The sequence below is a fragment of the Suncus etruscus genome, chromosome 2 (genome assembly GCF_024139225.1).
Source record: "Suncus etruscus isolate mSunEtr1 chromosome 2, mSunEtr1.pri.cur, whole genome shotgun sequence".
Classification (NCBI taxonomy): Eukaryota; Metazoa; Chordata; class Mammalia; order Eulipotyphla; family Soricidae; genus Suncus; species Suncus etruscus.
Window position 1 is genome coordinate 83973908 of NC_064849.1, and position 7490 is coordinate 83981397.

Below are 7490 nucleotides of genomic sequence, written 5' to 3' on the forward strand. Positions count from 1 at the left end.
GAGACCTAAGGGCACCCCCATGGAAATGCCAAGGAGCAAACCTGGGTATGCCACATGCAAGTAAGCTGTCTCTCTGGCTCCAATTCTATATCCATTTGTTGCTTGGAAGAATGTAGTCTATATAATTATATGTATTACATTAACCATCTGTTTCTAGATCTTTGAGTTGTGTGTGGGTCAGCATTGATAAAAGAACATCTTGCTGTTTTTGATGAGCACCAGTTAGGGCTTATCTGAACATATGAAACATTAATGGTAATTTATCTCAACATTTGTTGCGTGTTTAGAATATGAACACCATGGCCAGGGATAATGGAAGAAATATTGGGGGGGGAGGGGAAGGAGATGTTGTTCTCAATGTGTTTACAGACCTAAAAAAAGATCGAGTGCCTGCCGATTGCAGAGGATGATTAATTCAAGATATTTGTTGAAGCCCTACTGAAGTACTGAAGGTGGTGTAAATTTCATGCAAAGCTGAAAATACTCAGTGTTCATAGGTAGTGCCAGGAGTTAGAACTAGAATCTTGGTAGCTGGAGTCACATATAAGACAACTGTTTTACTATCTTTTTAGCCCTGAACCTTTTTTTAAAAGAATAAAACCTTCTGATCTATACATGTAGAGCAACCAGTCTAGTAAGACTCTTCTTGAACTTGAATTCCTTCTCTAACAATTATAAATTTACAGACAATATTGTTTCTAATGAGTAAAAATATATCTGAAATATCTAACTTGGCTACTCTAGTATGTATGTGTATGTTTATTTTTGTCTTTAAAAATCAATTGATTTTTTGGGGAGATCTGTTAGATAGAAAAGCGATATAAAGTCCTGGGGCCGGGTAGGTGGCGCTGGAGGTAAGGTGTCTGCCTTGCAAGCGCTAGCCAAGGAAGGACCGCGGTTCGATCCCCCAGCGTCCCATATGGTCCCCCCAAGCCAGGGGCGATTTCTGAGCACATAGCCAGGAGTAACCCCTGAGCGTCAAATGGGTGTGGCCCAAAAACCAAAAAAAAAAAAAGCGATATAAAGTCCTTGTATTTTTCCTAAATATAATATTGCAAATTAAGTAACCACATTTCTTCATAAAAGTCCAACCCTTACCAGGTTTAAAAACATTATTTTTTTATTATTACAATAATGTCTTTTATTTATTTTTTAAATTTTTATTGTGATCATAATGGGTTACATATCTTTCATAGTAGTATTTTAGGTACATATTAACATTGAATCAGGGGAATTCTCATCACCAAATTTGTCCTCCCCCATCCCAGTTCCCTTTCTGCAACCCATATACCCCACCATCACCCCCCGGGCTGCTAGAGTAGGTGGTCCCCTCTTTGTCTAGCTTACTATTAGTGGTCATATATCTGTTTGGTCCTGGTACCCTCCCTTGTTTTCCCCTCTATTTAAGAGGCAGAGCTAGATAAATCGAGTTATGTGGTTTTGTTTGAAGGAAAGAAAAGCAATATAATGGGGGTACAAAATAAAAAAAAAAAAGCACAAAAAAACAAAAAACAAAAAAAGAAGTCAAATACGCTGAAAATGGGCGGAGACCTTCTAGAGGCTTTCAACCTCAGTTTGAGAGAGGATATGAAAAAGGTAATTGAAACACTACAACAATACAGACAGGAATATCAAATTAAATATCCAGTGAGCACTACAGTAATAAAGACAAGCACCACACAATAGTCTCAGTTCTAAAATCAAATCATGCCAGAGTACAAAAAGAAAGAGAAAGATAAGATAAGATAAAATAAAATGAAATAAAATAAAATTGGAGATATCAACTTCAATATCTACACCAAAATAGAGATGTCAAAAAATCGATCAATAAATAAATGTGTGGAAAGATGATTATTTTTGTGTTTTTTTTTTCTTTTCCCCCCTGCATAGGCACATTAAGTATTAGGGATATTATAGAGGGAATTCCCTTGGCCTAGGAGTTCCAGGGTTTTCTACCCCTGAAGTATACTGTCATGGGATTAACTGTAGATTCCTTGTATGATCATTTACTCTCCCCTCGGTGCATTTACGGTGTATGGAAGACTTCTGCTTCATCTTGGATGGTAAAATCAGACCTCTGTATCTAGAGATTTTGGTGACTGTGCAGCTCAAGGAATGGAGCTTATGATGGAGTCTTTCTTTGTGGTTACAGCAGTTCTGCTTCTTTAGTGTCTTTTTGATCAATCTTCTGTAATTGGTGGTCTTGGTCATTATGTTGCTCCTAGGATGGAGCCTGGGATAAAGTCTTTCGTTCTGTTTTCAGAAGACCCATTCAGTTGCGGTTGTCTCAGTCAGACGTCTGGAGCTGGAGATCTTGTTTGTTGAACAGATCGTAGACCAAAAGCTAGGCTAGAGATTTTCGTTGCTGTTGTTGTTGTTGGTCCCAGGATGCTTACTGTTGAGTCCTGGTTGTAACAACCAGTCATCTGTATATAACAATCTTGGCTTTTGCTCAGGTCAAAGGGTGACATGTTTTCTGATTTTATCTTATCGTTGGCTGATGAGGAAGGACAACTTGCTCTTAGATCAAGTTGTTCTCATTTCCTTGTTGTCAGCTTATAAATTTAGAACTGGTGCATGTTGGCATCAGAGCAGCATTATAAATGCCCTGGAGGAGATTTGGTTCCTGGAGCTGTTGTGGAGAACTCTGTCATTTCTGTCTGGGATCCAGGAGTCAAGGCTGGACAGCCGGTGTCTAGTTCCCTGGAGTCTAAGTTGGTTCCACATGACATACGTTCAGGGTGGGAGATGTCCCTGTGTTGTAAAGAAGTATGAGTTCTTATCCCTAGTAGACAAAAGCTTGTTTTTACACGTAAAATTTCCCCTTTGTTTAATATGTCTTTGCAGAAAAAAGTGGTGCTACATTATATTGCTGGAAACAGACACACGCCAAAAACTAAAAATATATATGCTTACACATATCTAAAGAAAAAAAAAGTTTCACTTTAAAAAAAAAAAGATTAAATAAAAGACATAATTAAAGGAATAAAGTGGGTCCAGGAGAGATAGCATGGAGACAAGGCGTCTGTCCTTCCTGCAGAAGGACGGTGGCTCAAATCCCGGTGTTCCACTTGATCCCCCCCGTGCCCACCAGGGGTGATCTCCGAGCATAGAGCCAGGAGCACCCTCCGAGCACCGCCTGGAGTTACCCAAAAGAAGCAAAAACAAATCAAATCAAAAAACAAAAACTAAAACAAAACAAAACAAAAAACGGACAAGAATTAAAAAAAAAAAAAGGGAGAAAGTGAAACCGGAGATTATTTTACATTTCGGGAGAAACAGGGTAAGGGGTTGTGTTACAAAGGTCTATACTTAAGATGAAAGTATAGGCCTCCCCATTGTCTTTTGAGATTTCCTTGTTAGGTGTGCAGTCCAGGCAGGGAGGTCTAGGGTAGAGTTCTTGCAGTGGGGGTTCGGTATCAAGCCATAGTCCCCGTTAAGGAGAGGTGATTAGGAGGGCCACACTGCATGAGTCAGTCGGGGTGTTGGTTGTATTTTCTTGCCAGGAACGATGTGAGAACTTGAGTGGGTGTCTCTTCACTTGGGTAGTGGGTACTGGTTCGTTGGGGTAGGAGGTTGGTCTTGATGCCTTGTGTGGCCCTGGGGAAACCTCACAGACTCTCTAAAAACATTATTTTAAAAACTGCTGTAGATTGACTGATTATTTTGAACGCAGACCAGCAGTCTCAATAAAGAGAAAACTCCCATTTGGAGAAAATTCACTATAAACACAAACTGGGATAGTGGGAGATATAATATATTAAGACCAAGATTACTTTCTCAGGTAAAATTGTCAACATAGATAAAATCATTTCAGTGCAAAGATCAAAGTCCTGATAGCACCGACAGAAAGTCAAAGATGACTATATGTGCGCTTGGGCTCTGCACATATGTTGACACATGGACACATATATCTGGACAACAGGCTTTTTACTGTTATCTGCTGAAATCTTCAAAAAGCTAATTTTAAAAGATCAATCAAGTTAACCTTAGCCCTTTTCTTCTTTAGCCCTTTCTTGTTGTAATATTTTATTACAACACTGTGAGTTACCAAGTTGCTCCTAATACAGTCATTCCAGGCATTAAATATTTCAATACAAATGCTACCCCCACTGTGACCTTCCTTTCACCATTATCCCCAATTTCTCACCTACCACCCTAGCCTGCCCCCCTGAGACACAAATTTATTTAGTATTATTTATTACAACACAAAGGCAAATGAAATTTAGATCAGCAAAGATCTTAGAGAAACAAAACTTAAATCAACAAAGATAAATTTGAAATAATTGTGATACTTTTCTATGTCATCACTAAAATCAGTTACTAAAAATTTACTGGGTTGGTGCTAGTTGAACCTTCTGTTATATTGTTTAGATTCACTGAAGTCGGTAGATTGCTATGGAACTTTCTCAGTGGTGATACTGGACTGACATTACTATAAAATTTTGAGGTGTCTAGGATTTATGGATCTACCAAAAAAAAAAAAACGTGACTTGGAGGTTTGATAAGGTCAAATCCTGGAGCTGGGCTATTTTTGTTGGAAGGTGTTTGTTGCAGCTCTGGGCTGCCATGGTTTCATGCAGAAAGGGGGGAATCTGACCCCCCACTTATTCTGAGTGTGTTGCAGAGGTATCACCCCACATCAGGCTAACTAGGAAATATCAGCGGCCACTATTTTCTTTTGGAGCTTGGTAGAGATACTGGACTGTTTTTTTCTGCCAAGATGACGGTGTGTGTGGGGAGAGGCTGCTGGGTTTTTTGGTGGGGAGGCTGGCTGGGTTTAGGATAGGAGGGCTTGGTCCAACCCCATTCTGAAAATATTTCCAGTGTTTTCCACTCCCATAATCCAGTTCTACCTGAGAAGTTTCAGCTGCTCATATTATTAGTGTTCAGTCACAGAGCTGAGCCATTTCAGTCGGAAGGTAGGGTGTTGTACCAGGCTGCTGTAGTTCATGAAGATTTGCCATCAATACTCAGACTGCCACAGAGATATCAGTCCAGAACTTCCCAGATATTTTATTACCCATTGAATCATTTTTTGTTTGTTTTTTTGGGCCACACCCAGTGATGCTCAGGGGCCTGGCTATGTGCTCAGAATTACCCCTGACTTGGGGGACCATATGGGACACCATCCCATAGGTTAGCTCGCTCAAGGCAGACAGACATCTTACTGCTTGTGCCACCTCCCCAGCCCCTACCTATTGAATCTTAATGTAGCTTCATGAATACTATTTTACTTTTGAAATTATTCAAATAGCCCAATATCAAATGTTAAGGAGGATATATGGTAAAATGTAACAATACTTCCCATCTTTACCCATTTGTTCATTCCTCAGTGCTTTTCCTAGGTGTCAGTGTTGCTAGTAGTTTCTTCTATCTTCTCAGAGACTTAGTTCATATACACATTTAAGGATATCACTTATTAACTTATTTTTTGAGGGACAGCCACACTCAGTAGTGCTCAGGGCTTAACTCCTTATTTTACACTCAGGAATTACTCCTGGTGGTGCTTGGAGGATCACAGGGGATGCCAGGGATCAAATCTAGATCAGCTGGCAAAAGGTAAACACCTTACTTATGTTCTACCAATGTGGCCTCAACTTCTTGTTTTTGCTCAGGTGATGATAGCATGATATAAACATGATCCAGTACCTTGGTTTCTTCTCCAACACAGTGATGTGTCTAAAAGGGATATGTTTGGGGCATGCATCATTAGGCCATTACATCATTGCATAATTATCATAGAGTACAATTACTACTGTCTAAAACCTCTGTTGGATTGTTGCTTATACAGTTAGGCTAGACTGTACAGCCTTCTGAGAATATGAAGTCTCTCTTTGCACAGTCTATCACATATTGATTCTCTTTGGAACATCACTAGATAATACACAGCAATATATTCAGCTGTCCTTGGCATTCCTCTGTAAGAGGATGAAGAGCTGCTCCACTTCATCCCATCTGGCACAACATCCCATTGTACAAAGGTCTGTAATTGATTTTACTACCCCTTACATATGGAAATTAAAATCAGTCTGATCTCTTGTGACATAGAGAATACCACAACTAATAATATAATACCCTATATGAGTTTATGTGTAAGTTTATCTATGGTATATAAAGCCTCAGGTGAAAGCAACATACAGCTAAAGCTCCAAATTTTAAAATTATAAACGTTGTCAGATGTTATAGATTGGACAAAAACTCTGTATCAGTAATAATGAATGATAAGTAGTTATTTTTCCAAATCTTGGTGGGGTCCTGAGAGATATAGTACAGCAGGTGGGTGCTTGCCTTGCACGAGACTCACCTAAACGAAGTCCCTGACAGTCCATATGGTCCCCTGAATCTTGAGCACAGAGTCAGGACTAATTCCTGAGCTCCACCAGATATGGCTTAAAAACAAAAATTCTCAAGTCCTTGGCCATTTATGCAAAGGAGATGACTGGCCCCCATAGTCTTTGTCTGCAATTCCTACACTGACACCTAGGAAAAGCACTGAGAAATAAACAAATGGGTAAAGATGGGAAGTATTGTTTCATTTTAGCATATACCCTCCTTAACATTTGATATTCATAAATACTAAAGGGTTTATACTTCTTTTCCCATATTCTTGATATTCATGATCTTTGTCTTGTTTTTTTTTCTTGCTAATGATGTGTAGTAGATCAGTAATATATTTTATTTTATTGTTTTCTAGGTTGCACCTGATTGTACTCAAGGAACTATTGCAGTACTGAGGATTGATCCAAATTCTTGCATGTAAAGCATGTGCTTGATTTGTTGAACCATCTCTCTGCTCTGATCTAATTTATCTGCTTTGATATTATTGTAATGTATTATTATAATTATATAATACTATTCTATGACATATTGCTAATACTATTCTAATTTCATTATTATAGAATATCATACTACTGTAATATTAAGTTTTATAATATCATAATTTTATAATATCCATGGAAAATTTAAGTCTTTAATATTGTAATAGTATAGTACTATTAGTATAAGATTAAAGATGAACTTTCACATGAATACTGCCAATTGGTTTTTCCTTTGCAGTTTGTTATTTGTCAATTCACTATGATGGAATTTTTTTATATGGTTCTTATATTTTATATGTAACCAGTTCTATCTTTAAAATTGTCTAGGAGTCAACATTGTAAAGGGTATACCAGATTTGTTTGAGGAATTTAGATTTAATCTAAATTTTAAAAACTGTTTGCTAAGGGCCATATAGTCCAAAATACTTTCTAGCTCAAATCTGAGTAACTAGGTTGGATGGTGAAACATGTTTAAATAGAATTTATCTTAAAAACTGTTGATCCTTGAAATAATCCTGTACTTTAGATGACAAAGACTATAGCACTTGGGGAATAGAGAAATAGACAGCATTTAAAAACATTTAATATAAGGGTCAGAGAGATAGTAAAATGGGAAAGATATTTGTCTTACAAGCAGCCAATCTAGGTTAAATCCTCTACACAATATTT